The 22,161-nt window shown below is 44.0% G+C and overlaps 1 long non-coding RNA gene across 1 annotated transcript in view; it reads right to left on the reverse strand.

Annotated features, from left to right (window-relative positions):
• The window catches only part of LOC116084888, a 28,872-nt gene extending 21,166 nt beyond the window's left edge, over positions 1-7,706 (reverse strand). Inside the window, exon 1 of the long non-coding RNA XR_004116307.1 lies at positions 6,634-7,706. This is a non-coding gene — a long non-coding RNA (uncharacterized LOC116084888). The remainder of the gene's footprint in view (positions 1-6,633) is intronic.
• Between the last annotated feature and the right edge of the window lie 14,455 nt (positions 7,707-22,161).

Here is a 22,161-nt window from a genome sequence, read left to right on the forward strand (position 1 = left end):
AAAGAAAAAAAAAGAAAAAAGTAAAAGAAAAATTTAATCATAAAAAGAAAAATGTCTCCACAAAAGATATATATGTGTAAATATATATATATATCTATATATATACATACACAGTATTTTTAAGTACATATTGTTAGTCTTTGTTGTCTGTGGTTGCAATTGGTTTTTAATTCTGGATTAACTGTTCAGGGTGCGAGACCTCACACTGAGCTATTCTTAAGAGAAGTTCAAAAACTGAGGAAATTTTTTTTTGTTTATGTTTGAGGAATTTTTAAACTTTATTTTAAAAACTATTAAAAAAACAAAACCAAGTCCCTCCTTGTCACCCTTCATGGTTTATCTGAATCTTCTTTTTCTTTTCTTAAATCTTTAAAACATTATATTAGTTGTGAGACCCTCCTTTGTTGCACCGCCTTATCTCATGTGTTACCACAACTTTGCAGGACTTCCCTTAGATGGGGTCTCTGGGGGATCCTACCTGGTCCCTGCTCTGGGAAGCAGGACACAACAGAGCACACTTGGGCTAAGGTGAAGACCAGCTGGGCTGTCTGCCTGGCAGGGACAAGACAGGGAGAGAGGGACTGCTTGGAGGTGGGTGAGCAAAGGGAGCTCCCTATGTGTGACCTGTTCACATGCACCTGCTGGGGCTCCAGCCCCAAGCTCCACCCAATACTCTGCTCAGGCTGGGCAAGGTGAGTCCATTTGTGGGGTGGCAGGGCATCCCTTCGGCTAGCTTTGGTCCCAGGTCCTGTCTGTCTCAGGTCTAGAGCTCTGTATGCCAGTGAATAGCTTCCTTGAAGCTGTTCAGTGCCACATGTCCCCTCTGAACCTCTGACACTCCTCTTATATGTCTAGTTTTAGACACTTTTCCATTTTATCTCTTACACTTTGACCCCACCATTGGCTTTAGTCTGCCACCTCCGTGTGACCGCTCTGTCTTTGGCAAGCACATTCAAGCACACATGTCCGTGTTTATACAAAGCTTAGAAATTGTGGCTGTTGGCTGAGAACATCTGTAATGGGAAAAACAGTTTCCAGCTTATGGAGGCCTGAGCCTTGGACAGTTAAGGAGGAAGAGGTGCGGCCACGGACATCTCACCAGCCCTTTGCTTCAGCCTTGGTGGATTTGGGCTCCCTTCCTTCTTTAGTAGTAATTCTGTCCTTCTCCTGAGCTCCTCCATCTCCTCCATCATGCCTTACCTTTCCCAATAATGCAATTGGAAATATGTGGGTAGTACAGGGAAGACCAGAGAGACGAGAAAGAGGAAGAAGAGTGATCCAAACAGCAGAGACAGGGCAGGAGGAAGGAAGATCCTAGAGAAACTAGATCTGTTTCCTCTGGCAGCATCACCCTCATCTTATAGAGAACCCCATCTCCAGACTCCATTGTTCTTAAGCATTCCTTCTCATGAGGTCTTCTATTCCTCCCCTTCAGAGGCCATTGGTAACTCAAGTGTCACTAAAGGACTTTACACATTCTCAGTGTCTTCCTCCCAGATGACCTGGACATGTCACAGCAGGACCATTGCACTTAGGTATAGTGTCATCACCCCCTGGCAATCTGCTTTCACTTGGACATATGTCTGGGCCCCTGATAACCTTTTGTTTCATGAGTTAATTAAGGCCTATCTAAATTTTCCCCAGCTGTAGCCTACAGTGCTTGCAACAGAAATCTCTACACCTATTTCTTTCCCTGGATCTCTTGATGGCAAATAACCAACTCCTGATATTTAGCTTTGATAGATAAGACTGTTGGCACCTTGTTCTTTCTTTATATACTATCCCCCACCATACAGTATGCCTATAGACCCTCATATTTCACTCCCCTAACCTAATCCATAGAAGGATTGGCTCTTGTATTCTAAGAAATATAGTCCTATCAGTGCAAAGAGACTAGTTTTGTTGGTATTGTTTCTAAAAGCCGCCCCCTTCCACATACTGGGTGGATCGGCCTTGGAAATCTTCAGGTCTTTTAAGGACATTGATAGGTGAGGTTAAGAGGATCTAAATCCATCAAATCTGTTCCTACGGATTTCATATGCCCCTAAAGTTTCTGATATCTCAAACAAAATGTTTCTCTGTGCTTTAAGATCAGTCTTGTCTATTTGGAACCAGGGATGTTAGAAAAAATACACAAAGCCCAGATAGATTGGGGGCCAGGAGACAGCGGCTCCATCTTTCCTAACTGTCCTAATCAAGAGAAGACACATCTCCCCATAGCCTGGAGGACCCCTGTATTCTACTCTATAGATACAGAATCACCCAATTCTTTGTGGTCCCTGTAGTCTCTCACCAGCAGTGGCCCTGTAGGACCTCATGGTGGCTAAAAAAAGGTAGATCCTGTCTGGTTCTAAGGACAACTGTCCTGGTCATATGGCTTTTCATGCTACAGGCTTTAGACCCAATTTTCAGAGAGACATATGGTATTTTTAAAAGCACTAAGTTATGTAACTTTTTCCATTCTTCATCCAGCCCGATCTGCTGTCACCACCTTCTGAGAAGCTCTGGAAAGGTCAGGTGCTCCTTCCTCACTGAGCACCCTTTGCAGTTCCTCATACCTGAGAAAGAACTCATGATTGCTTTTCCCCTCATCTATTCTGTGCTTTGCTACATGAGTCTCTCATGATCCCAAAGCCTTGATGCTTCTAGACCTGAGAATTTTTTTCTCTACCCATTACCTTAAAATAGAGTTTCTGTGTGCAAGTTTGGGCCCCTGATGTCTAGAAGGAGTCTAGAGGAGAATGAAGCTAGAGTGTGTTCAGGATTCCAGTACCCTGTAGTGCTAAGTCTCAGGTCAGGTAGTCTGTGGATGGTCATCTTACATCCATTTACCCAGTTATTGGCAAGTACTAAAATAACCCCACCAAATTTGGCTAGGAGCATGGTGTACAAATTTAACACGTAAAGGGAAGAGAGGTCAGTGTAATTCCATGGATCTAGAGTTTGGGAAACTGCCAGGGAAATCTGAGCATGCCCCAGGGAATCATGGGAAAGACAATATGTAGGAGAAAGAGAGGACTCTGAGGAGTCAACCCCCTCAGGTACTGATCAGCTTGCCCAGAGAGTATTTCTGGGCATTGTGGTGTCAAACACCTGCTGATTCCTGGGCTCCCCTTTTAGGAGACACAACATAGCCTTCTGCAGGGGGTAAGCTAAGCTCAGCCTTTGCTCCTTTTATCAAGGTCCAGTTGGACATGAGATAGACATTATGGGAGTCTCCTCTAGGTTCAAGTATGTCCCTACCCTAACTCCTTTTTTCAAACTGAGCCCTTTGATAGTTTGGGCAGCCTTCCTTTCTCATCTACAGCCCAGCCTCTGGAATGTGGCATTGGTAATGGTTATCCAACAGCTGGCAACAGCCTTCTCCACTCTTAAGAGCATCCTAAGTCAACATGTGCCTGTCTTAACTTTGAAAGGCATAATGATGTAAAAGGCTAGTCCATTTTCTTATAGGTTTTCTCTAAGTCTGTCCCCAAGGAAAAGGAAGATGTTGTGACAAAGTTTGCCTCACCCTCCCCATCCTTGGCTGGGTTTGGGTTTCTCACTCCAAATGCTGCATCTGTTGCTACTGGCTAAATATCAAAAGATACTAACTTGACCTAGTCCCAGCTTTCTCCTCTACCCACATGGATCTTTCTGCTTTACTCAACTCCCAGGCATCATCTGCTTCTTTCTCTCTGTACCTTTCTTGGCAGTGACTGGCAGGACACAGCAGGCGTGTTCTGGAGCCAAAGGTCATGAGTGCTATTAATGATGGCTCCAGAGAGCAGCAGACAGACTGTCTCTGCAGGAGATTCCCCTTCTTCAGGCAAGCACCTGTGTCAAGGGCTAAGAATAGACCACAGGAGCAGGAGCAGGCAAGGACCTAGAGACAGTTGCCCTGGGGTGCCCCCATTGCATGGAGAAAAGGTTTATGTCCAGGAAGGAGATGCTGTCCTGGCTGGTCTCCAGAAAGAATCCCTAGCCACTCCTCAAACTAAAGCCAGTCAGCAAGCTCTGTTCCTGCCTTCAGGGAGAATGGCTTCTAGAACATCACCCTGAGTTAAGGGGGAAAGATATTTATGATTCTCCTCTTGGTAAGTGGGAAAGCACCTGTCTCTAAGTAACCTTTGGCCATCTGTCACTGCAGATACAGATGAGCAGTCGGCCATCTGACTCTAGTTCATCCTTAATGTAGACCTGGGGTCCTCAAGCTTGGAGGCTTGTTTTACCTTCACACTTCCTAGGTGCTCTGCCTAAAGCCAGAAAGACCAGGAAAGACCACAGGCTGATGCAGGGATCCACTGTGATCATGGATAACTCACTTCACCTCTTGGTGCCTTGGTTTCTCAATCAGTAAAGTGGGTGGTGAGCAGATCACCTCTGCTTTCCCTCCTGCTCAGGGGTGTTCCAATGATTTGGTCAGTGCCACCTGTATTGAAGGAATCCCATAGGAATAAGGGTGACCCCATTCCTTGGGAACCAGAAGTATGGAAAAAGAGGTGGTTTCAGATACACTTGACACCCAGAAGCCTAGGAGGTGAGCAGGAAGGACAGTAGACACACAGAGAGAGCCTTGGATCATCATATATGTCTCCACACTGTTCACTCAGTACAGTAGCATCTGGCCAGGGACATCTGGCCACCTGGCACCTGATGGGCATCTGTAAATTCTTAAGTCCCTTGATTCTAGTTTTCCCTGTATGACCAGAGAAAATATAGGGGAGTGTGCTTTTGGAAATGCTACTCACAGAACAGCTGACAGACATGAGGTGGGATCAGCAAAGTGGCTCTGGAATGGTGTGGGAAGTGGCCAGACCTCTTTGGGAAGGGTCTCTTGCCTTAGCTCAAATCCTTGAGGCTTCTCTTCTCAAATGGACTCATCATCCCCAGGACTCACGCAAAGTACAGAAAGCCCCAGATGTGCTTTTCCAACACCTGTATTGCCAGCTACAAATCCTCATGCCCATCATGGGTCCTTCACCACTCCCTGGTGTGCTCTGCATGGATCCTGCAGGCAAAGGTTCAGAGATATGTGGGACCAGGGAGTAACATGCAATTGGTTTTTTATTTTCTTTTTCTTTCTATTTTACCAAATTTGGATATTTTCCTCCTCACAATTTGAATTGAAAAAGTTAAGTTAAATTTCTTTTCCTCCACCTGACCCCCACCTCCTTTTTAAACTATGGTTTGACTGTTATCATTTCAAATACCAAGATACACTTGGAACAAGAAAAGAGACCCATCCTAAGAACGTCACTGTTCTTAGGACCTAACCCAGAGTGAGAGCAGGTGGGAGCCATGGAGGACATTAGCACTCAAGGTGCAGCCATGATACCAATTCTAAACTGGTTCTGAGAACCATCTTGCAAAAAGAGAAATATGGAAGTCCAAGTGCCCATGGATCAGTCAACCTGGTTCTGGGTTAGGTCTGTTCTGGTATAGAAAGTCTCACCAAAAACTACAAAAAGAAAGAAAAGCACTTTGTGAGACTGCCCCAAAGGAACAGAGTGCTATCAAGGGCAGGTCTTGGGTACTGCTGCCAAATTCTTCTGCCCTTGACCATGGAGCCCTGGCCTGTCTCTCTTCGCACCTGCTCTGACTCTGGTCTGTGAGGTTAATGCTGTTCGATGCAAAGGATCAGCTGGCCACACTCTCAAAGTCAGTACTAGCGCCTTTGAGCTTGTGTCTGCTTGTGTGTAGTGAGGCCAACCCTGCTGGCCTTATCTGTCCCCACAAGGTATTTCAGATGGCAACTGAAAGGAAGGAGTACAGAGACCCCCAGCTGCGCCTCTACCCTCATCTGTGCTCATTCTGACTCATGAGAGGATCCTGAAGCATTTATGAAGAACAGGGACTCAGAAGATGGACGCTTGGAGTCACGGAGAGCCTCAGTGGATGGATGGTAGGCAAGAGATAAGGATGAGGCAGGATTCTGGAAGTGTGCTGAAGGAAACTGTGTCCAGCTGGTCAGTGCTTCCAATTCCCTGGGGCAGAAACAGCAGAGTGCATTCTTTTCGAACACAGGAAATTGATTTTACAGAGTGATGTCTTGAAGCATTTTCTTTGTTTTAACAAAAAGATCGGAGAAAGCATTTAAATCGGAGCATGGTGCTTTCTCACGGACAGAGAAATTTCCATCATTGGGAATTGCAAGACTGCCCTTTTGGAAATGTACCCAAGTCAAGTCACTCTGGAGCCAATTTCTCTTTCTGTGCCATGAGAATATTGCTTACCTACCTCACAGGGGTGTTGTGAGGGTAAAGCAGTTTAAGGTCTGGTAAGCACTTTGAGGATAACAGTGTTATAATTACCAACTTTGCTTTCTACTTAATGCCTTTTTCAGCACTAATTGAGCACTGACTGGATACAAAGTGCCATGACAGATGCAGGAAAAGGGATCACAGGCTAAGTCCTCATCCTCTCTCATCTAAGTCTATTTTACAATAACAGAGAATAGAATTACAGAGCTGCCTCAATGTGGGGCTATATTATCATCTGCTTCCAGAAAGGCCACTTTCCTTCCAGAGTTGAAAAGTGGACCTTTCCATGCCATGGCTTCTGTCAGAGAATATGTACCTAGGACACTCTCTCCTCCCTTTGTGGAGAAATGAAGGCAAGTGGGAGCTCGTGTGACCTGGGACCAGTACTTACTACTTTGGTTCTGTTGTTGCAAGTATTCCTCCCAGGCTCAGTGTGGTGGCAGCTCTCTTCTCTCTTTAGATCCAGAGAGTCTCTGTGGCTGTCCTGGAATAGTTTGGTACTTTTTGGCTTGTTTGTTTCCTTGGAAAGTCTGGTACTCTGTTTGCTGGAAAGTCTTGGCTTCCAAAGATGAGGATCTTTGCCTGAAAACAAAATGTTCAACTGTCTTGTTTGCTTTTGCATTTTGGTGGTGGGGGAAGATTTTCAAATCTCACATAAAACAAAGCCTGTTTAAATCTCTCATTTGCTTTTCCATGGCATTAAGCTCTTCCCTTCCCAGCACACAATGTGGGCCAAATGTGTCTTCTAATAAACTTCACGTCTCAGTTGTTCAGGGCATACTGTGCCACAGGCTCTCTGGTTTCTTCAGAGAACCCACATCTTCTGAGCTGAGCAAGTAGAGGTTCCAGCCACAAATCCAGGCCTTCTAGAAACACTCCCTGGCCTGTTAGCTTTGGAATTCCCAAAGTCTGTAGGGGGTGTCCCTGAGTCCCCCTACACCTGCCATGAAATTTATCTGCCACGAGAGTCTCCTCAGAACCCAGTGGGAGCATCCTCTTTGTTTTAGAACCAAAGTGAAATCACTTATTATTTTTAAAATTGTCTTATGATGCCAGTCTTTGAAGAAAGGAAAGAATTGCTGAGTTTCCTTTGAGAAGGGAGAAGTGATGAAGAGAAAGGGGAAGTTATTTGTCTTGAAGAAGGACCACAGAGGTCTGGAGTGGGTTTCCCTTGGAAGTGAGGCATGCTGGAGGGCATGTCCTTGTGCTCAAAATCCAGAGCCCGCGGCAGGGGTGGCTCCAGTATTGAGCCTTCTGAACTTCAGCTGCCTCACTGTCCTTTCCTGGTGTGGACGATCACTTCTCACCCATATTGTTGATTACAAAAGACCTTCCCCCTGTGCTGCTAGTCCTTATGTGTGCCTCCTTCCAGCCATCTCTCTTCCTTTCCCTCACCATTGTTGTCTTCATAATCCCAAGGTCACATAGGACTTATTACATCCAAGTGTAGTCAGTCTGCCTTCAGGCCCTGGAAACCTCAGTAGGACTTTTGTTATTGCCAACCCCAACTATGAGTAATATTTCCATTATCTCTCCACATCCACAGACTATTTTCTGGAAAAACAAACTTTAAAGAAAACCACTTTCCTATAAGTATTATGGAAAAGTTGTTCAGTGGGATGTGAGAAAAGAAGTTGGAAGGTGGATCATGAAAGATGAGAGTTCAGTCCCAGAGAGGCGGCAGGAGCCGTTCCTCCTACTCAGCCTTGAGCTTTGGCTGTTGAGAAAATGATAGATTAAAACACACATCTTTATGATCCTAAAAAAAAAAAAGAAAAAGAAAAAGAAAGAAAATGATAGATGTGTTACAGAAAATAATGTATTAAGAAAAGGAAGGAAAGGAGGAAGAAAAGAGGGAGGGAGAGGAGTAGACAGGAAGGGATAGGGAGAATGGGAGGGAGGGAAAATAGAGAGAAAGAGAGGGAGAAACAGAAATGACCCCACTGAGCTCTCTCTGTCACCTCTTGGTGTCATTAGGTGGGTTGCTCTAGTTTTTTGTTCAAAGCAAATACATATCTGACCCTCACCCCCAAGTTCCAGTATTTTCTAGCTCAGCATCTTCCCGATAGCAAGCTCTGATACAGGCTCCTGCCTCACTAACTCATTCTGTTATGTTCTGGCTTTTCTTGAGCCTTTGGAACTCAATGCCTCCACCAGAAGACTAGAATCCAATTTCTTCAGAATGGTGGCAAGCTAGGGTCATTTTCTTAAACTTGTGCAAGATTTCCTTTTGGGGGCTCTTATTTCAACCCAACAATGGTCCATGTGCTGCTAGCTGGCTCTTTACAGAGCTAAAGAAGTCAAACTTTTTGGGTAGTTTAGAGACTTGAGTGTACACCATTTTTAATTTTCACAAAGGGCTAACCTCAAGGTGTCCTGCCTCACTGACCTTATGTCCACTATGGGCACTGGTGGTTTGAGAAATGGGTTATAGTCATTCTCTTAGATTTCAGTGAAGCAAAGTTGTAATTAACCTTGAGATTCCAGGGGTTTACCAATGAGCAGGCATCTCCTGTCCATGAAAGGCAAATACCTAGAACAGCATTTCCAAGCTTCCACTAGTGTCTTGGAGCATCCCTTCCTGATTATTGGAGGCCAGTGGCACAAGCACCCCATATGTCCACAGGGCTTCCTTCCTTTTCCCTGTTCGTCCCTATCCCTGATGGTCATGGTCAGTTCTTCCCCAAGAGAGGATGTGAGTGGACTGTAGCACCCTGAGCACATGCCTCCCTTACCCTTGACTCTGCCAACACTAACCATGTTCTCCAGTAAGCAGAGTCAGTCAGCTGAACTTTCTAAACATTTAGCTTCATAGCCACCTCTGAAAACTGAACCCTGCACCTGAAACAGTGTGAAGGAGCCAGTTTCTAGCCTGCATTTCAATGAAACATGCCTGGCCTAGAAGCAGCTTGGTCTAGGTATCAGGAAGGGCTTAGCAGTAATCCTGCCCTTGATCACATGGGTCGTACACACATAGTGGTCATGTATACCTTGAGAAGGGATGAGAAGAATCACACTAGGGGTGTGTACTATGGAATTAATGCACATCCTTTGGAGGAAGACTAAAGAAGCCATTATTTGTCGATGCTAATGTATGCCAAACACAGCCCGGGCCTGCCATGTGGTTAAAGCAGGGAGAGAGGGAAGATATCAAATGATAATCTAGGCCTAGAGGCTGGAAATGAATTTCAACTTGTCACCATAGGCCAGCATACAGACTCCCAGTGGGAAATCATTAAAAGTTAGTTCTGTGACCTTTGGCCAATTATTAGCCTTCCTACTTATCAATTTTCTTGCTTCCAAAAAGGCTTGTTTCAATTTCAAAATACCCAAGATGCCTGACTCAGAAATTGAACATCTGTAGAGCAGGGTAGAATCTGACAATTACACAGAAGCGTGGGCAGGATCTGGCCAGTTCCATGGGAGGGAGCACATGACCTTGGAGATGACGAAAGACTCAGAGGAGGCAACTTCCCAGCTGAACCTGCCACTGGTCTCTATCACAGTATCCTGGCCCACAACCCCTCGGTGCCATGGGTTCCACCTCTCACCCAGTGTCTTCTAAGAGATACAGTAATGACAACTAAGTTGTCATCATTCTTTTTTGCTGCTACCTCCAGTGGCCAGGAGCAGTAGCAACAGCAGAGACGGTGCAGATAGGAGCTTTCAGGCACCCACTGCCATAATCTGGAGTACTTGGGGCCATAAGGCAGAGGAAAGGCAAGGGGGAAACTTTGAGGTTAGTTGCCACACAGAAAGAAGTTCTAGAAACCCTAGGGAGGAGAAAACAGAACAGAGATCATGTTAGACATGGCAGACAGACAGACTTCCAGTCAGACGTGGCTATAATGGAGGCAAATGATGTGGAAGGAGTCTCAGGTGAAGAGTGAGCAGGTGGCTTTTTTTTTTCCATCCCAGGAGGCTACTGGAGATTTCCCTTGTAACAGAGGACCTTTCTGCAGAAGCCTCTTGTTTGTCCCTTGCTGTTTGTGCCCATGATAGATTTGGATATACAGCTGGTAACACAGAAAACAGCAGCCACCATTTACTTATCACCTACAAAAATGAAAGTGCCACTTGAGACTCAGCTAAGCATTAGAATTTGCAAACCACGAAGGCTAAATGTGTGTGCAGCTTGAGGAAGCAGAAGGAAAATCAAGAACCATATTTACATCAGTGAACTACAGGAATGGGCTGCCATGCCACACTCCCACTGTCACCAGCCAGCTAAGAGGTCCCTGTGCAGAGCCATCACAGTTTTGGTCCCAGGTCTCTCTAGCTCATCCCCATAGGCTTAGATGGTAGAGAAAAAGGACTTGAAGCCTGCAAGACCCACCAGCATGGCTAGTGGACTCTTCTAGTCCAACACAGCCTTAGAGCCAGGCAGAGACAGTCATCAGTGAGGGCTCTGCACTCTGCCCCTGAATCCACTTTCCTGTGACAATGTAAATACTCGTGCCAACCAGGAGTGTCACTTCCACCTGGAGTCAGAAACAGAAGGTGTTTTCAGGGCCAGCAAGTACACTGAGGGAAATTAAAAGGTCACTGTGTCCACTCAGCAACACCTTCCTGAGTTTCCAGTGGCTTATAGAATCTTTGCTATTCCAGATGGCCAGTGATGTCTATTTTCTTAGCCAGATTCTCGGGATGGAGTAATGTGGATTCTAAGTCAATAATGCATGGTCCTTATTTGTGTGGATATGTGTGGAAGTCTATCCATCTTTGGAAATCTCCATTTGGTGCTATTTGTGGCTAACTGGATGTGGATGTAATAGGTCCTCCCTTCTTCCTCACTCCTTCCCTCCTTTCCTCCCTCCCTCCCCTCCTCTTAATTCATTAAAACCAAGTAAACCATGATACATAGATTTACATGCTCCCCTTTTAAACAGGGGTTGGCTTCCAGTGTCTGAGGACCTCCCTTTTAAAATTTCAGTATCAGAAATGTTTTTCTTTTCTATCAGTCACTGGAAAGGACAATGTCAGTCTGTCAGGCTCTTGGTGCCTCTCTCTTTCGGTGAGCTGGGATCGGATGGTGTACATGGTATAAGATCTTTTGACTCAAAGGCTTTAAGGTCCTTGCTAAATTTGAACAACCTGTCTGTGGCCCCACCATGGTGAGATCAGAGCCGTAACAACACAAGATTTAACTTCTTGAAACCCGTGGTGCCTTTTCTTGTGGTGCTTTTCCGTCATGTAACTCCACTCAAGGTGGCCACTTGCAGCAAACAACAGTACCAGGACTTCTCCTGAGTCTTCCGTGACAGTGCAGTCAGAGACGTGAGCGTATACACATGTCAGTCAACATGAATATAGATGTACCACTGTGGTTCTGTAATTATATATTTGAGGTTCTGGTGCAGCTTTGGTGGGGGTTGATCATTCCTCTACAAAACTATAGTGCTCCACTAGGCCTGCTGGCTCTCTGGAGAGTAAGGACCTTGGGGATAGACACTGACAGGCGAGAAGAGCTTCCTGTCCTCCTGTCCCTGGGATGAGCTCTCTTCTTTTGTGAAAGTTGCTGTCTCTGTGACACAGAACACTTGATAAAGGAGCACAAGGCAGCTTCTTTTAAACTTCCTTTGGTGCTGATATTAAAAAAAAAAAAAAATTCTTTGTTCATTTTGCTTCCTTGCTCATGGCCAGAAGCTGCTTTTCCAAAAAAAAAAAAAAAAAGGAAAAAAAAAAAAAGAAAAGAGAAAGAAAAAAAGAAAGAAAGAAAAAGAAAAAGAAAAAAGAAAAAAGAAAAATCTCAACTCACCAATCAAAGTTGACAAAGGATGGTTTGGGAATAAGAGGTGAGAGGTCAGACATTCTTGATTTGTGTCCAGACTCAAGACAGTTTCCTCTGTAACCTTAGGTCTCTCAGACTCAGTTTCCCCATCTAAAATGGTTCCCATACTATTTCCATACCTCGGGGAACACTATCCATTGAATTGGCTGTTAGGGGCATAGTCAATAAATCTAATTTGGAGACAGCAGCTTGACCTGACTTTGAGATTCTGTGTGTATGTCATTGTAACTTTCACCTGAGGCTTGGTTTGCTCCCTCTCTGCAGCTACCATCACGGTTTCATCTCCTCCCTCCAGTAATACCTGTGGATGGTGTGTAACTGATGGAGAGTCTCTAGGCCGTTAGGGAGCACTAATTTCTCCCAAGGGAACATCACTAATGCTGTTTAAGGTGCTAGAATCAAACCTCATTTTATACACTTTGGTTCTTAGAGAAAAAAACATGCAGAATTCTTTCTGTGAGGCCTTATAATAGATTGTTATAGCTGGTCGTTTATCCAAAAATGGAGAGGGAACAGAAAATACAAATAAGATGCAGAGACTTTGCATAAATCGTAACTAAAAGATCTTTGTTGTTTCCTATATTAATGTAAACTACCATATATGTATACACACATGTGTGCATATATGTCATATATGCAGAAGGCATATAGCAAGAGTGGAAATGTGTACAGTATCCTAAACTCTATTTTCAGTTTTCCCTTGGTTTGTGACTTTGGGTACATGTGTGTGGAAGAGAGTCTGGTGAGAGATGGATGACAGGTGCTGAATGTGAAACAGGAAATCCTTCATCTTCTGTTCTGTTCCATACCTTATAGAAGGCAGGCTGAATGAGAGGAGAGAGACATAAAGAAAGATGTGAATATGCTTCCTCATGTTCTGCACATGGATATTACATTTGGCTGTTGTTCATTCTCTATTTGTATTGATGACTGCCTAAGGTGTTCACACATAACATTTACCTCAAGAAAGCTTAAAAAAAGGCAGTTGTTTTTCCTCTAATTTCTTAAATAGTAGTGACTCTCCCCTAACCAAAATGTGGGGCATTGCCACAGAGAGATCAATAAGAGAATCAAACCATTTCTGGTGCTTTTCTTCATGCCTCATCCCCAATCCTCTCTTTAAACTGCTACTGTAAGCAAATATCTGAGATCTTACTTTGTGCAAGAAAGTAGTGTGGGGATTCAGGCACGGTGTACTGGTGAATCCAAACTTTGCTGGAACAGGCAGCAAGGGGTCTTTCAAAGGTTGGGGTTGGCTTGTGTGGTTTTGGTCTTTAGTGCTGGTGTGTGTGTGTGTGTGTGTGTGTGTGTGTGTGTGTACTGTATATGCGTTTCTGTGTATGATGTGTCTGATGGACAGAGAACAAAATACTGCAAACAGAATGAACAGAAAATCAAATCAATCTATCAGATGCTATTTCTCAGATGATGTACTCGCTCGCCTTGGTGAGAAGCCACTGTCTCACAGCTATGCAATCTTCCAGTTTCCCTCCACCCCCTTCACCTCAGATTCCAAGCTGTTTTCCATATCCCTCACAGGTTTTTTTTTTTTCCTTTATCCAAGAACCACAATGACCAATCTCTGGTTCAAGGTGAGCATGCTACAATGATTCTTTGCCTGAATTTAAGAGCTAACAACCACAACAAAAGTTTTCTTTGCTTTCATTTGAAATGATTTGATGTACTAATCCTGTTTGGTTCTGTAAGCGATCTGATATGTATTTTGTGTTTCTGTGTTTACAGTTTGTTTTCATCCTCTTTTGGTGCGAAATGTTTAATTTCCTTTAGAAATTCTACTTTTCATGATATATGTTTTGGGGATGTGTTGACTTAATGCAAGAAAAAAAAATTTGGCTTAAGTGGAGCAATGAGCCTGTGATCTCTGGCTGAGGGTAGGGTGTCATGTAGTATGCACCTGGAACTATTATTGTAGCCCTTCCAATCTGATCCTGTATCAGACCATAGCTGAGAGCTGGTGTGCTCTGGGGAGGATCTGACCTGTTGGATGTTTCTCTTTCTTTATTTGTGGTTATCTATATGGAGTAACCTGTTCCCAGAGGGCCAAGTCGAATCTTCCACCTCAGCTTTTGGCCAGTTTCATCTTTCCCAGATAGATGTCACTTCATACCCACTGACAAACCTCACTTTTCTATCCTTTCCAGTACTCCAACCCCTGCCAACATGAACACCAACTTGTCTCCATTTTCCCTTTGAAGCTAATGTAAGTATAAAGGGCCTGAAAGCATAAATGTTCAGGAAGCCAGCCATTTACCAAGACACTGTATACAGTGTGTGCTGTGTGGTGGAGTAGTATTATAAGTATGCCAGCTTCCAGCTCGTTGACAATGTCCTGTGAGGCTAATTCAAGTGAACTGGTACAGCTTCACTTGAAGGTCTTGAGATGTAGTTAGAGGGAAGAAGAGAACCCTGGGATTCTATAAAGCACAACCTAGGCAGGGAAAGCCCTGCAGGCAGAAGGCAGCTCCTCCCTTATTTAGGCTGAGAATGCACAAGTCTGATTTTTGTTCATGGTTTACAAATCTTGCACAAGATGGCTGAGCCATCCAAGACAGTTTTTAACAGACAAATTCAGACACTGCCGAACTGCTGTAGCACAAGCTGCTCCTTCACCCTAACTGATGGGGACACAGATGGAACTCCTTGAGATAAAGAAGGAGATCATTGCTTGCATGTGAGTAGCATAGTCTTCAGCACCCCCCTGCCCCCAATCTCCCTGTTCTCTTAGCCATCAAGAGATGCTCAAGACACATCCCAGGAACCTCTTACTCTTTCTTTCTTCTAAAAGCAGTATCTCTTTGGAGATTGTTTTCTGGAGACTTTGAGGCCCACCTGTATAAGCACCCTCTCCCAGAAATCTTTGCCAAAATCTAAGCCATCTGCAAGGTTTAGACCCCTTCCTCTCTGGACCTATGCTATCCATGTTCAGGCCCAGATATGGCCAATCAGAACCAATGTTTCCAGGTCTTCCAAGAAGTGCAGGTTTGGGGCAAAATGAAGAGAAGCCACAGGGAGAAGTCTGAGGGCTGTGTCAACTCTTAATTCTGGGAAGGAACACATATTCCTGCCTCTGAGGTCTGGATGGTAGTGATTCTCAGGGACTGTCTGTGGGTACCAACTGCTCATGACTATACTTGTGCTGAGGTAGCACCTGTCAGAGTGGGCATGCTCTACTGTAGTTTGTGGACTGACCTATGATAGAAGTGCCTACTATTAGGTGCCACTTGAGACAGTGCAGCACTCATGTATATGCTAAGAATGCCCAGGCTGGGGAAGCATACGAAGCCCAGAGTGTTCCTAAGATGGCTTATCAGGGGAAGGAAGACAATCAGGAAACAGCCAAGTTCTCAAGTTCCCTGTAGTACCAAGAATCACACTGTCAGAGTAAACCCCATCAGGACCTTGGGGCAGTGTTAGCCAACTGTAGCAGGGCATTTTTTTAGAAGGGCAGGGAACTCCTTGTAAACTTCATGGGATGCTGACTTAACTAAGAGCAAGCAAAGCAGGAGACTGATGCTGCTCTCTCACCTAGCTTGGTCCACCAAAATCTTGCAAGGCTAGAAATCTCACTCCATGTTACAGGCCAAGAAACAGAGGCCTATAATGCCCTGAACAGGGGTCTGTGGTCAGTCTGAGGTACAGCTGAGGGTCTATATAGTAGATTCTGGTCTGCCTCAGAGGTTCATTATTTTTCAAGCTCTTCCTGAATCATTATTTTTTTCTTGCCAAAGCTCACAATGATCAGGTGGCTAACATAGCCTGATGGAAAATGAGATGGATATCAAGAAACATGCCATTTTGTTTCTATCCAACAAACATAGCAGGAGGGCCCCAGGCAAGAATCTGGGAAGGTGTCAGCCTAAGGTGCAGATGAGCATAGGGCTGGGAACCATATCTTCTCCTGTCCCGACACTTCTAGGCATGTTACTTGCCTCCCATGAGCTTCTATTTTCCTATCTCTAAAATGCAGAGGTGGGGTTGCAGCCTCTATGAACCATGCAACCAAAGAACACTAGAAGCAGGGAACAGTGAAGTGATGGAGAGTCTCATAGAATGAACTGATGTGTTCAGACCTAGGAAGGCCAACTGTTCTCCAAACCTAAACCAGGGAAGGGAAGGCATAATGACAAGATGGAACCAGTTTAAGTGAGAGTCACAGCCTCCAGCACTGGAAGCAGGAAGCAGCAATGAAAGATAGCACAGGGAGCAGAGAGAGAGCCAGAGAACTGTGCATGTGGGGTAACTGAGGAGTTTGAAGGTGGGGAAGATAAGATGGACGTACTCTGCTGACCCTCTCAGTCCCTGACTTCTTATGTGTGTAACCAAAGCTCTCCCAGCTCATTGCCTACTAGCACTCTGACTCAGTGCACTTGTTTGGACACACAGTCCCAACTCTGCACTAATCCTAAAGGTTGTCCATCATGGAAGCCCTTCCATCCCATGCTCAGAGCTGAGTATCACTAGACAGACCATGGTAGGATCTCAGAGTGTCAAGGAGACGCTGTAATCACAGTTTTGTTCATGTCCCCAAAGACAAAAGTCACTCTCTCCTTTGCTCCCCACAGGATACCATGAAATCAGATAGTCTTCCTTCAGAACTCTCCCAATGATGCCTACTGTAGTCCCAGCTACTTTCCTTGTTTGAGTCCCCAGGAGACAGAGATCCAATATTTGGGACCCTTGGATGTACCCTTGATCTTGCCTGGTCCAGGAACTCCTGAAGACAACAATGGAAGTCCCAAATTCACCTGGCCATATTCTCTGAGAAAGTGATCCAACAGAAAGCCCCACACCCACAGCCACAGCTAGGCTGAAGAAATTGTCTGGCCTCACGGTGGCTTCTACTTACAGTTCTTCTCTTCTTGATTTTAGTTCTTCTCTTGCCTATCCTGATGTTTGATGATCAAAGTTCAAAGCTTGGCCTTCCCTGGTATGGGTCCAGAAGGGCAGGAGGAACCCTGGGAGCCACCCAGACATAGATTAATATTCATATCATCTCCAAAGCTTTGAGAACCTTGAGATCTTCTGTTATGCCTCAAACCAATCCTCTTGTTGCACTTCCTAAACACACAGCTCAGCCTGGACTATGTTGTCTATGGACCAGGGATTGTACTTAGCTTTGGAGAGAAAAAGAGGGTTTCCTGGGGTGCTTTCAATCCCCAGGTCAATGAAGCACAAACATGAGGACCAAACCAGTCAAACTCTGGCCTCTCACCCTCACACCTCCCCAAGGTCCTCCCTGAACACATCAGGTTTCCTTCCATTCCTTTTCCATTGTCCCCCCACAAGAAACTAGGCTATTCTACCAGGGCCTCTCAGGCCTCCCTCTAGCCCAAGGCTGTCCTGGCCTTTAGTTGTCTCCATTATATTTCAATAGAGCAAATTTCATCCAAAGCATAATCTAGTCACAAATGGAAATGCATATGACTGTAGCTCATACATTAAACCATCCACTGAAGTCTGGTTCAATGTGAGCCCCATAGATTGGAGCTCCAGTCCCTCTGCACCTTTTGTTCTAAGTCTATAGAGCTTTCTGGTCACATACAATGGCCAGCTATTTCTTTGCCATAAGCATGTGTCTGAGCTGACCTTCGCTGGTGAGCTGTTTTCATGATTCACCCAGCCCTGGGTCCTCCTTTCCTTCTCCTTCCTTCTACCCACGTTCCTATCATTTCAGGACATAAGGACACAGGAACTTGTCTCTGTAGAAGTCACTACCACTCCAGACAGTGACAGAGTATGCATACAGTCAAGGCTGAAGATGGCCTTCTGAGTCACCCATTAACTTCCCCATTGGAAGAATTATTAATTGAAATGATAAGGGGAAAGGGATGCCTTGGGATGCCAACTGGCAGGCACCTCTTGCTTCTAAGAGCAGCTGATCCCAGAAAGGAGCTAGGTTTGTTACAGTTGGTATATTAAGGGTCCAAAAGGCCAGCAGTCCTCTTCTTAGGAGCTACCACTGTGAAAGATACTCCAGGGAATTAGAACCCCATGACGTGCTTACCACTGATCCTAACTGGTGAGCTCCTGGGACCCCCCAGGTCCCACTCGGTAAGAAGGCAGAGAATAACCCTACAGGACAGGTTACTCCTGAGTAGATAAGCTAAAACCCCTTCTAGGGTAAGCATAGAGAGCACAAAAGCAAAATAACAACGATGAAAAAGGAAAACCCTCTTCCACCCTTAATTTTTAGCAGGGTTTGCAACTGAACACATTTGCTACCCTGACTTTTTTTTAAAAAAAAAAAAAAAGTTTCTTTTTTTTTTTCCATCTTGAAGCAGGTATTCTTACTGGGACTTACTTTAGGGTCAGAGATCACTGGGCTGCTGCTGGCCTGGTGAAAAGGCTGACATTGGTGGCCACAGTATTAAGCCAAATTTACAATCTTTAGTCGCCTCCATCTGTAAGTGTTCTGTATCTACCTCATTATGATTCTTTTGGTTTTCTGTGCTTCCGTGTTGTGTACAATGTCAGAGGTGAAATGTAGATAAAAATATATATATATAAAATATATATTTTTTGCTTTGCAATAAAGTTCAAAGCTATAACACAGAATATTCATGAAATGTCATAGCCTTTTCTTGTCTTCTTGGTTGTGAACTGTCCTCGGGAGCCCTTTTGCCTATTCACTAGAGTCAATATTGTTATGTTGGCCATTTGATAAGTTATTCTATTTATTTTCACTGTACTTTTTTTTGACACATCAAATAAGACACTAGGATTCTTGAACAACTCTTGGATTCAAAGGTGCTTTATTTCTGTGGATGCAAGTGACTGAATGGAAATGTCTCTGCAGACCGAATATTCTAGATAATAGGATTGATCTTGACGCCTTTGCTCTTTGGGTTTAGAACTAAAGGTTTGTGCATGGCGGGGAGGGGGAGGACACATGGTTTGGCTTTGGTTTTGTTTTGTTGTTGAAACCTTTTCTGTTTATTTGTGTGCAATATAATTTCCTTTTGTAATCTCAACTTTGTCGCATGGAGGACAGGCTGTGCTGACTGCCTGGCTGTGTGGTCTGACACGGCTACTTTCCCTGTTGACATTGATTGCTATTTTCTCTAGGTTGATATCATGTTGTACTACTTGGAGGTGAACTACTGTACCCAGCCTCCACTTCTTCTCTAAACCTTCTGGAACTCTCTTCCATACCAATGTGTTAAGAGGAATGGTGCTTTGGAATCGTTCACAGTGCACAAGCCAGAGGCACCTAATAAATCATGGTTCCCTGGAGAGTCCAGGTGAATAATGGGACAGGTTCCTGAGATCCTGAATAGAAGGTGGACTATCTTCAATTTATCCTGTTTATCTGTGTGTTTGGACAAAATTACCTTCATTTCACTAAGCACATCCATGTTGCAAGCCCTGTATAATTTGTAAGCTTCAACAATCCTTGTTTTTCCTGTGTTTTGGGCCAAAAACTATGTATGTTTTTTCTCAAAGTAATTAAATGTGCTTGAAATGGGATGAAGAACAGTTTCAAAATTAGGGAAAAATATCCTTATAAATGACACTTCTGCCAAACTCTAGACCTGTCCTACTACCCCCAAGCTCTCGGGGGAAAGGTAGTCCAATGGGGGCAAATGGCGATCTCCCTATAAATGCATACAATACTACAAGGAAGTGAAAACACCTTTGATCAATTTCATATTAGGTTGTATCTCTCTCTTTTCTTCTAATGATCATAAGGAATTGCTTGGTGTATACCAATGATTGACATTTTGACATGTATTTGAAGGGGGTTTGTTTTGTTCTTTACCAATGCTGGGCTAGCATTGGAAACAGCCATGGCTATGTTACACTATACTTGTCCCTGGCTGTTTCTCTTTTTATGGTATAATGGTCTGTCCATGAGTTGAAATGCAGAGAAAGTATATATTGAATATGAAACACACTGGTGTTGATTTGGAGAGAAAACATAATGATAAATATACTTATATATATGTGTGTGTGTGTGTGTGTGTGTGTGTGTATTGTATGTGTAATTAGATTGAGTGGGAATATATGATACACACACATACACATACATATACAAACACACACAAGTACAATAGTCATGCACTCCCAAGGTTGGATTTCGATTCATAGGGATTTCCCACCTCACTGAGCTTTCTATAATTATAAGATTTCATTAAAAATAATTAAATGATTGAAAAGTATTTGCTTAAAAAAATTTCCTGTTCCTTTTCCCTTCCCTTCTTTCCTCCTTGCCTTCTTTCCTTCCTCCCTTCTGTCAGCACTAGAAAGTACAATTCCATTACTTACCCTTTTGGTTCCATAGCTACAGTATAGTCCAAGGAGGAAACTGTAACTTCTTTCTTGTCTCTGCCTCCTGCCCTTCATTTCACCCAACACCAACAGAAAGCAGAAATGACTGCTCATGCCAAATCACCTATGCATGGGCTCTGTTCCCCCAAGTCTTTCCATGGTTAAGCTTCCATTCTGGGAGAACCTTCCAGAGCTTGAATACCAGTCTCCCTTTTCTTCCCCTGCAGGTTCTAGGCCACAGCCACCATTGGAGCTGTCCTCACTGCATTTGGTAGAGATAGCACGTGTCTTAGTGACAAAGAGCACAAGCTTCAGAATGGTTTACTTTTTGCTGTTTTGTTGTTGTTGTTGTTGATGGTGGTGGTGGTGGTGGTGGTGTTGCTTTTTTAGAGGAAGGCCCGATGGGCTTGGGCGATGCTGATAGTCAACCAAGGAGAAGACATGGCTGAGACTTATGAATAGAAAAGCCAGTTTTGCCCATGCAGTGACCTCTTTGCTTCCTCATGAAGAAAGGTTTCAAAATTAGGGGAAAATATCCTTATAAATGACACTTCTGCCAAACTCTAGACCTGTCCTACTATCCCCCAGCTCTGAGGAGCTAGGGGGAAAAGGTAGTCCAATGGGGCAAATGGTGATCTCCCTATAAATGCATACAATACTACAAGGAAGTGAAAACACCTTTGATCAATTTCATATTAGGTTGTATCTCTCTCTTTTCTTCTAATGATCATAAGGAATTGCTTGGTGTATATCAATGATTGACATTTTGACATGTATTTGAAGGGGGTTTGTTTTGTTCTTTACCAATGCTGGGCTAGCATTGGAAACAGCCATGGCTATGTTACACTATACTTGTCCCTGGCTGTTTCTCTTTTTATGGTATAATGGTCTGTCCATGAGTTGAAATGCAGAGAAAGTATATATTGAAGATGGAACACACTGGTATTGATTTGGAGGGAAAACATAATGATAAATATATTTATATATGTGTGTTTGTGTGCCATGCTCTAACCTTCCTTCCAAGGGCTGCGTGTCAGACAATGAATCTATTTTACCTCAAAGGACTTAGCTGCAAAAACAATATTCCCATTGTAAATTCAGCCAATTGATCACCAAGAGTATTTTCTATACCAAGCACAGAGCTAGAACCATAGGGGATCAAAATGTAAAACATATTTCAAGGCATTTAATAGAAGGGGTAACAATTGCACACAAACCTTATAATGCCATAGGAAACAGAGCACAAAAGGAGTGTACTTGAAGTGGGCATCTGCAAAAAGATGGTGTTTCCAAGTGGAAGTATATGCAAAGACTTAAAAATGATAGCTTATGCCATTAGATCAGATTTTGAAGGATTTATGGGGTGCATGGAGTTGGGCCAGTAGAGTTGGCTATGACCTCAGTCAGCTATCATGTGTTCACTTAAGATTGTTTTCTTCCTGATGAGAATGCATTCTGATTTCCAGCATGCACCAGGTGTGGCTTTCTTCCCAGAACAGGGATTGCCAATTCCAAGTGTAGCCTAGCCTTGAGGATGGACCTTGGCCTGAGCACAGCCTGTGAGATTCATAGGGTGGTACTTCTAGTGGTTGAACTAGAGCAACAGCCATCACATTTCCTCCATTTCCCTTAGTTTTGTTTCTTATGGTTATTCTCTCTTTAATCTTCCTACGATAACAACTGTTACCAATCCACAATCCAGGGTCTTTTCAGCAGATAAGAACCCAGCCCTGTTGGCCTATCATTGATCCAGAAAGGATGAACTGCAACTTCATATGAGTGTTTTAAGTCCTGAGCTTCAAGAGATTAAAGTTGAGCATCCCCCTCACTTTGTACCTG

This window comes from Mastomys coucha, unplaced genomic scaffold, assembly GCF_008632895.1.
Source record: "Mastomys coucha isolate ucsf_1 unplaced genomic scaffold, UCSF_Mcou_1 pScaffold9, whole genome shotgun sequence".
NCBI lineage: Eukaryota > Metazoa > Chordata > Mammalia > Rodentia > Muridae > Mastomys > Mastomys coucha.